Source organism: Mesocricetus auratus, unplaced genomic scaffold (genome assembly GCF_017639785.1).
Source record: "Mesocricetus auratus isolate SY011 unplaced genomic scaffold, BCM_Maur_2.0 Super-Scaffold_100676, whole genome shotgun sequence".
Taxonomy (NCBI): Eukaryota; Metazoa; Chordata; class Mammalia; order Rodentia; family Cricetidae; genus Mesocricetus; species Mesocricetus auratus.
The window spans coordinates 118,077,419-118,085,720 of NW_024429266.1; the positions used below are offsets into that span (position 1 = coordinate 118,077,419).

Consider the following 8,302-nt stretch of genomic DNA (forward strand, 5'->3'; position numbering starts at 1 on the left):
GAATGCCTGCTGTGGGGTGGGAGGGAAGGAGGAAAGAAGGGGAGAACTGATTTTGTGTTTCTGTGTGGTTGTGCGTGTGTGCGTGCATGTGTGTGTGTGTGTGTGATATTACTTAGCCTTTGCTAATATTCCTAAAATGTTTGTGTCAATGTTATTTTTGTTTGTCAAATTATCAATCAGTAGGATTACACCCAGTTCATGGTTCTCAGCTCTATACATATAGCCCTGGTTAAGGAGTCTAAAAACACTGATGTCTGGGCCCCTCCCTGTGCATCACTCTCAGGAATGTAGCCTGTTCCTGCTATCGCTAAATTCTCAGTAATTCTGACATCCAGCCCTGACTGCAATCCTTGGAAATACTGGTGCAGTTCTTTACAACTCTCTGTGGGGCCTTTCAGGATGAATGCAAATGTTAGAACTTCCTTCGTAGAATTCAACAAAATGGCAATCAAAATAAATAAAAATTTTAAAAGATTAAAAAAATCCTTTAAAAGTTTCCAGCAATCAAGCAGTAGAAGGAGCAGAGACTTGCCTTTGTGCCTTAAACTCCAGAGTGTAAGCCAAAGAAAAAGACTGGTTTCCTGTTGGGAAAGAACAGCTCCTAGCCCCATTGCCACTGAGGGCAAATTCAGACGCTCATTAAAGTCTCGGAGTTAGAAAGGAGCTGATTAATGACGTGAACCGCATCCTGGGAAAGCCTCACTCATGTTGATTCTACAGACCACTTAGGACTTCTGTGACTTTGGAGAGTTGGGGATGTTGCAGATGAAGATCCAGATTATCTTAAGCTGTTCTCAGTCCCCTCACTGCTATGCACTTGTGTATCTGACTGGACATGCTTCCATCAGGGAAACCTTTGGGATACATCCAGTCATAAGCATATGACTCTAGTTCCCATCAATCACCTCAAAGCTAAGAATGTCATCCAGCAGCACCAGAAACACATAACAGGGATTCCCCTACTTAATTGTAACCCACCTACCTGATCATTTAACTAACATTTTTTGTTTTGTATCTACAATTTTACTCCTGAGATTCAGTTACCGCATTTCACTTTACTTTTATCTGAGCACTCATTTCACATTTTTATATCTGTGGTGTCCATTTGCTGCGTGCATCATTTCTGTCATGTGTCATGTCTGTCTGTCCATCCCCCTCCCCCCATGCTCAGGCCCACATTGCAGCACCATCTGGATTAGCCCCTATTTCTTTAGGAAGGGTTAGGAGGTGTGACCTTGTTGGAGGACCTATATCACTGGAGGTGGGCAATGAGGTTTCAAAAGCCCATGCTAGGTTCAGTCTCTCTCTGCCTGCCAGGTGAGGGTCAGGATGTAAAGCTCTCAGCTAGAGTTCCAGCACCTGCCTGCCTGCTTCCTGCCTTGACGATCATGAACAAATCCTCTCAAACTGTAAGCAAGCCCCCAATTAAATGTTTTCTTTTGTAAGGGTTGCCTTGGTCATGGTGCCGCTTCACAGCAATAGGACAGTAACTAAGACTTGTAGGTATTTCACTACAGTGCCAGAGATCTAATTAGCACACCTGTATACATGCTTATCCTCCATCATTCCTGTACAAGACACTGCTGGGAAGGGCTTATATTTGCCTGGTGCCACAGTATATGATTGTGCTAGTCATTATGGCATCAAAATATTTTCAGGTAAATAAACTGAAAATCTCATACTGTCTGTCTTTCCTAACCTCTCTCACCAGAAGCTCCCTGCAAACACTACCCCCCAAGCCAGCACCTACAGCAGTAACATGAGACCCTAGCAGGGAACCTCTGACCTTGCAAGAGCTATGGTCAGCATCTGTACTGCTTGGTCAATATCTGTGTCATACTGGTTGTTGAATATTTTCAGTGTTAACCTTTGCAGGAAGACACACAGAGTATAAGCTCGCAAGGAAAGAGAAATGACTGCCCAGCAAGATTGGAAATACAACAAGGCAAATAACACTAACATTGTATGAAATTAGCAAGCAGTCTGAATAAAGTAGCATGCCACAGGTGTGAGCAATTTTAAACAAAATGATCTGGCGACTATCTAAGTGAGCTTGTGGTCAGAAGAGGGGCCTGTGTGGGGAACAGGTGGGTCCAGTTCAGAAGAAAAGCTCATGCAAGCGGCAGAAGTTCCTGCGGGTGTCCTCTGCTCCCAAGGGACTTAGACCATGAATGCCTAAAGCACACATGCAGGCATGACCAGATGGAGAGAAACACTGGCTGCAGAAGTAAACGGTGTGGCCAGAGAATATCACAGGAAAAAATGAATGAGCTAGAAAGACCTGGATGTGGTGACACACACCTGTGATCCCAGTACCTCGGAGGTAGAGACAGAGCATCCCGAATCTGAAGCCAGGCTGAGCCTGTTTTATAACAACATGACACAAGCTGCAGTCTTGAGAAAGGAGGGAGTCTCAGCTTTAAAAAAATGCCTCCATAAGATTGGATTGTAGGCAAGTCAGTAGGACATTTTCTTAATTGTTGGTTGATGGTGGAAGACACAGCCCATTGTGGATGGTACCATCCCTGGGCTGCTGGTCCTGAACTCAATAACAAAACAGGCTAAGCAAGCCACGAGAAACAAGCCAGAGGCAAGTGGACCTCTGTGAGTTCGAGGCCAGCCTGGTCTATATACTGAACTCCAGGGCAGCCAGGACTATATAGAGAGACCCTGTCTCTAAAACCCAAAAAGGAAAAAAGGAGAAAAAGTATAATGAAATATATGCATGATAATGCCACAATGAAACTCATTCTTTGTATGCGACCCAAAAGCTAATATAAATGAATGAATGGTTTTTGTTCTAGGAAATCCACCAGAAAATGCTGGACACTCAAATATCCTGAGGAAGTTGCTTTACCACCTTTCCATAAAAGCAAGTCATCAGGGGCCTGGATTCAGTGAAACAAAAAGTTTTAGCAACAGAAAGAAATAGAGGGTAATTTCCAAAGTTCTGAGTAGAAAAAAAAAGAAAGAAAAACTGCCTTGTATGATTGCAGGCGAGTGAAAAGCAGATTGTCTAGTTTGGATAAGCATGAAGGGGGCTTAGAGTACTCCACTTGGAGTATAGCGCTGACAGTATATTCTATCCATGGAGTCCACCACTTGGAGTATAGCACTGACAGTATATTTTATCAATGGCGTCCACCACTTGGAGTATAGCACTGACAGTATTTTCTATCCATGAGTATACCATTTGATAGAGTCAGCAGTTCAGCAGCACAAGAACTTATGTGGAAGAAATAATAGATTAAAACTGGTTTACTTTCTAGACAAAGGTGCCTCGAGTCAGGTTAGGCCTGACCCAGATGAAGAGAGAACACGGGACAGTGTTTAGAGCAGAAAATTACTCTTTTTATTGTTTCTAACCTTGTATTGTGAGACAAGGTCTCTGTGTGTGTTCCAAGCTGGCTCTAAAGGAAATAACCCAGACCAAAACCATACCCTAAAATAGGACCCAGATTTCAAGAAATCTGCTACCCATGAACTTCCAGAAAGTGCCCCCCCATCCTCATCCTGAAGCCAGGAGCTTGCAAAAACAAGCAAGCTCATTTATCTCTCAGCCTCTAGCCTTTAGATCACATGAACAGGGCATCTGACCCACCCTGAAGGCCCATTTTTGGGCCTCAGGAAGTCAGACACCCCCCTCCCTACTCTACACTACAATGGCTAAGTTCCAAACCCTGTACCATGACTCCCCTGTCCCTCAGATACTGAGCTGCAGGTTTTGGGGATACCAACCACTCAGGCTCTTCTAGTGGTTTTGAGATGGAACTGAGTCTCTTCCATTCTTCTCGGCTGATTCATTTCTAACAGACTCACATTCCACATCCTCCTAACTCAGTTTCCCATTGCTGGGATTTCTGCTGTGCACTCCCTTCCTCCAACCATTTAAAAAGCAAAAGAAAAACTCATTGACTTACTGTTCAGGTAGAGATGAAACAGGCTTTGTGAGTGCAAAGGAGCCCTTCTAAAGTCCTGGTGATCTGAATTTGGGGATCCGGGGTGCCAAATGATCTACAGTCACCAAAACTACCCTAAGTCAAGGTTTCTGGGTTTGTTGTCTCATGCCCAAGAATGACTAGTCAAATCAGACAAGGAGTGAGCAGAGAAATGGAGGTTTATAAGGGAGAATGAGAGACACTCCATGGGGCTTAAGAGACTGAAGACAGGGACAGGTGTAAAGAGAAGCTTTTTCTTTGAGAGAAGCCTTCCCGCCAGCCTGGTTCTGGAGCCACATCAGTCCCAAATAAACACACAGGAGGCTATATTAATTATGAAGCTGCCGGGCAGTGGTGGCGCACGCCTTTAATCCCAGCACTCGGGAGGCAGAGGCAGGCGGATCTCTGTGAGTTTGAGGCCGGGCTGGACCGATAGCCTCCGAAACAATACAGAGAAACCCTGTCTCGTAAAAACCAAAAAAAAAAAAATTATGAAGCTGTTGGCCTTCCTTGTTTCTTACTGGCTAGCTCAGACTTAAGTAATTACCCCATAATTGTTCATCTAAGTATTTCTCTTACTGGAGAATAGTTCCGGACTTCCTACCCCATGGCGTTACATCTTGACTCTATTGTGTTTCTCCTTCCCAGAGTTCTCCTGGACTCCTAGTCCCACCTATCTAGATTCCTATTGGCCCAACAGTGCTTTATTGACATGATCACAGGACTTCCCACATCATCTCCTCTTTTCTGGATATAGATGCCAATCTTTATTGAGATTGATTACTTTCAGGTGCAGTGCAGGAGGGCAGCAGGTGGTCTCCACACCCTTTGTATGCTCCTTAGTTCCAACCAGAGACCTGCATTGCAGTTGGGGGAGTGGTCTCAAGTAGTCCTGGTCACCTTCATCCACTCATCCAACTCATTTTACTTTCTCTGTAGTCTGTTGATAAAGTCACTTTCCGTTCTTGGCCTTGAACTACTTGACTAGTTTATAATCTATCAGGGCCCTCATCCCTACAGAGAGATAACTCCTGTCTCTTTGAAGTTTAGTAATCACTTCAGTTCCGTTTCTCTTCTTTAAATGTTTACATGCAAGTTAGCTGTATCCTTTCTCTATAAAGATAAATGTAATTCAAAGTCAACATGAGAAATTTGAAGTATGACTATGTTTATGATAATATTCTCCATCTCTCCATGTCTTGGTAGAGACAGCTTAAAATTTATATTCCTGTGAAGTGGAGATGGTAGCTTTGATTTTGTTTTATGATTTTCTTTTTACATTGTGTGTCACTTGCTTTTGTTTGAAAATCATGATGTTCTGTGGAATTTTAACTAGACAAGGATGTGTTACATTTGTTTACCCTGCAAAATGTTACTTTAACTATGTTTATGCTGTATTTGTTTAACAATGTAAAGGATGTGTGTTTAACTATTTAAAGATGTGTTGCATTGGTTTCACCTTACCTGCCTAAGGTACCTAATCAGTCTAATAAAAAGCTGAACGGCCAGCCGGGCGGTGGTGGCACACACCTTTAATCCCAGCACTCGGGAGGCAGAGGCAGGCAGATCTCTGTGAGTTCAAGGCCAGGCTGGTCCAACAGCCTCCAAAACAATACAGAGAAACCCTGTCTCATAAAACCACAAAAAAAAAAAAGAAAAGAAAAGGAAAAAAAAGCTGAATGGCCAATAGTTAGCCAGAGAAAAGATAGGCAGGGCTGGCAGGCAGAGACAATAAATAGAAGGAGAGCTCTAGGCTCAAAAAAAGAAGGGAAGAACCAGAGAAGAAGGAGGAGAGAATGAGGAACACACCCAGGGCCAGAAGCCAGACAGACAGAGAGAAGCAGTGAAAGTAAGAGATACAGAAGAAAGGTAAGAAGCCACCAGTCGAAAGGTAGATAAAGAGAAACAGGTTAAATTAAAAGTGCTAGCCAGAAATGTGCCTGAGCTAGGCTGAGCATTCAAAACTAGTAAGTCTCTGTGTCATGATTTGGGAGTTGGTTGGTGGCCCAAAAGAAAAGGCCTAGAACAGTAATGTTTGCTTCCACCTGGAGAAGGGGTTCAGCTCAAGGCAAGCCCAAGGCTCCTAGGTCCATCACCAGCATGGAAGAAAAGAGGAGGGAGCTCTTGCTCTAAAATAAGGGAGGTATGGGGTCAGCTGGTCCTCATGGCGACACTGGCTTTAGAACATCACTCACATCGTAAATGTCCTCCATAGCCTGTGTTGGAGGCTTGGTCACAGGCCTCATGTGCTACAGGGGAAATGGGCCTTGGATGGAGGAAGTTAGGTCACTGGGGACTTGTTCCTCCCCTGCTCTCTTCCCAGTCACCAAGAAGTGAGCAACACTGCTCCCTGCCACTGTGTTCCACAGACAGAATAACCAAAGATTGGAACCTCTTAAGACCATGAACCTAAAACCAAGTCGTCTCTTTTTATCTCAGGTACTGTGTGTCTCTGTGACAGAAAGCTGACACTAAAAATTATCAAGTCACTGTCAGTCCCTTCATTTCCTTACCAAGTTGCTATTCCTTTACCCACAGGGAGATATTAGTCATCCAAACAGTCCGTTTTATATAACTCGGGAGTGTTGTAACATTCTTTTGGGTCTCAGGGGGGGAAAACTGAACTCACAGTGACAGTTTCCCAGTCCAGCGGAACAAAGGGGAAGCCTGGAGACGCCATCTGGAGGCCGCCCTTGTGCAGGGCGCCATCAGGACTCAGCAGCGCACGGCTTCCACCCGAACTCTATCGTCTGTCATCGGGTGGAAAGCTCACTCTTTATGTGCTGCTGTGACTTGGGAAACGTAATATCAACTCTTCCCCTGCCTGAGTGAAGTCACCCAGCAGAGATGCTGTAGCTCAGTGGTGCCGGGGCTGATGAAACTGGCCAGCCAGTGATGGCGAATGAGAGGGGGGGATGAGCATCAGGCTTTAGTCAGGGTACGTTTTATGTAAGGACTTCTCAACATTCTGCTCGTGGAACATGCGACAGCAACTTAGGACCCTCTGTGCTTATGTCACACTGCCATAGAATCTCGAATCCTGGGGTGGCCGACGGCACATGCCTTTCATCCCAGCACTTGGGAAGCAGAGGCAAATTGGATCTCTCTGTAAGATTGAGGCCAGCCTGGTCTACAAAGATCATTCCAGGACACTGTTACACGGAGAAATCCTGTCTTGAAAAACTGGAAGGGAGGGAGGGAGGGAGGGAGGGAGGGAGGGAGGGAGGGAGGGAGGGAGGGAGGGAGGGAGGGAGGGAGGGAGGGGAGAGGGAGAGAGGGCGGGCGGGCAGCCAGGCAGCCAGGCAAATCCTCCTCTTGGTCAAATGGCAGGGTGGGCACAGGACCGTGGAACCAGCCACTTCCTTCATCCCCACTGTCATCATGTGAGTGGCTGTGAGGTGCTCCAACGTTTAAATCAAGGACTGTGGATAACCTACGCGGTAAGTGTAAGGACTCAGGCATTATGCTGGCCTGCCCCTGTCACTTGACAGAATGCGCGCAGGCAGTACCCTGGTCAGCCCGGGTGCAAAGGACCCCTTTAAAAGAAAGACCTCCGCCCACTTATACTCTCTTCCCACCCTTTCGCCAAGGTTCCCCTCCAACTTTATTTTGGCGGTAAGAGTCCTACACAGATAAGAACTCCAAAATGAGTGATGGGTGTGGCAGTATGTATTGTCATCTCAGCTGTTGGGAAGATGAGGCAGGAGGATTGATTGAACCAAGAAGTTTAAGATGCCTGAACAAAATGTAAAGGTTCTGTGAAAAAGGCAAAAAGTAACAGCAACGAAACATCCTCCAACTAATATTTCTCTGGAGACGCAGAGTGTCCGTGTCCTCTAGAGTTGCCAAGCTGGGACAGTGGGAACAGCCTGTACCTTCCAGCCCCTGGTTGCATGGGACACTACAGCAGAAGAGAACGTGGCCAGCAGACAGCAGCACACACCACGGAACAAGAGCGAGAGAGAATCCGGTGCAGGGGCAAACTGCCTGGGACCAGATCCCCCCCCCTCCTCCTGTGTCAGTAAATCCTCACCATTTGAAAGCCATCGGAGTCTGTTTTCTCTTTGCTTATTACCAAAATAAGCCTGAGTTTTACAGGAAGTCCAAAAGCATTTGCTTTTGGCCAGTTTGGCGCAGTCTCTTGGTGTTTTCTACCTCCAAATGACACATATATCTGTGGTCCTTTATGGTGGAGTTGACAGAAGACAGTACATCTAAACTGGGGTCAGCAAAGGATCCAGTTTAATGCCAACTGTTCTGTTTTGCTCCAGCATGACACCCGAGCTGAAACTTGGGGTTCTCCTTCCTACATTACAACTATGGTTGTGACTTCTGCACTGGCCACCACCGTGAGAAGCTTTAGA

At 45.7% G+C, this 8,302-nt stretch overlaps 1 long non-coding RNA gene across 1 annotated transcript; it reads left to right on the top strand.

Moving 5' to 3' along the window:
• The first annotated feature begins 6,946 nt into the window (after positions 1-6,946).
• LOC121136596 lies at positions 6,947-7,980 on the top strand. Its single transcript, XR_005873633.1, has 3 exons — positions 6,947-7,046; positions 7,269-7,378; positions 7,529-7,980. It is a non-coding gene; the product is annotated as an uncharacterized LOC121136596 (long non-coding RNA).
• The last annotated feature ends 322 nt before the right edge of the window (positions 7,981-8,302 follow it).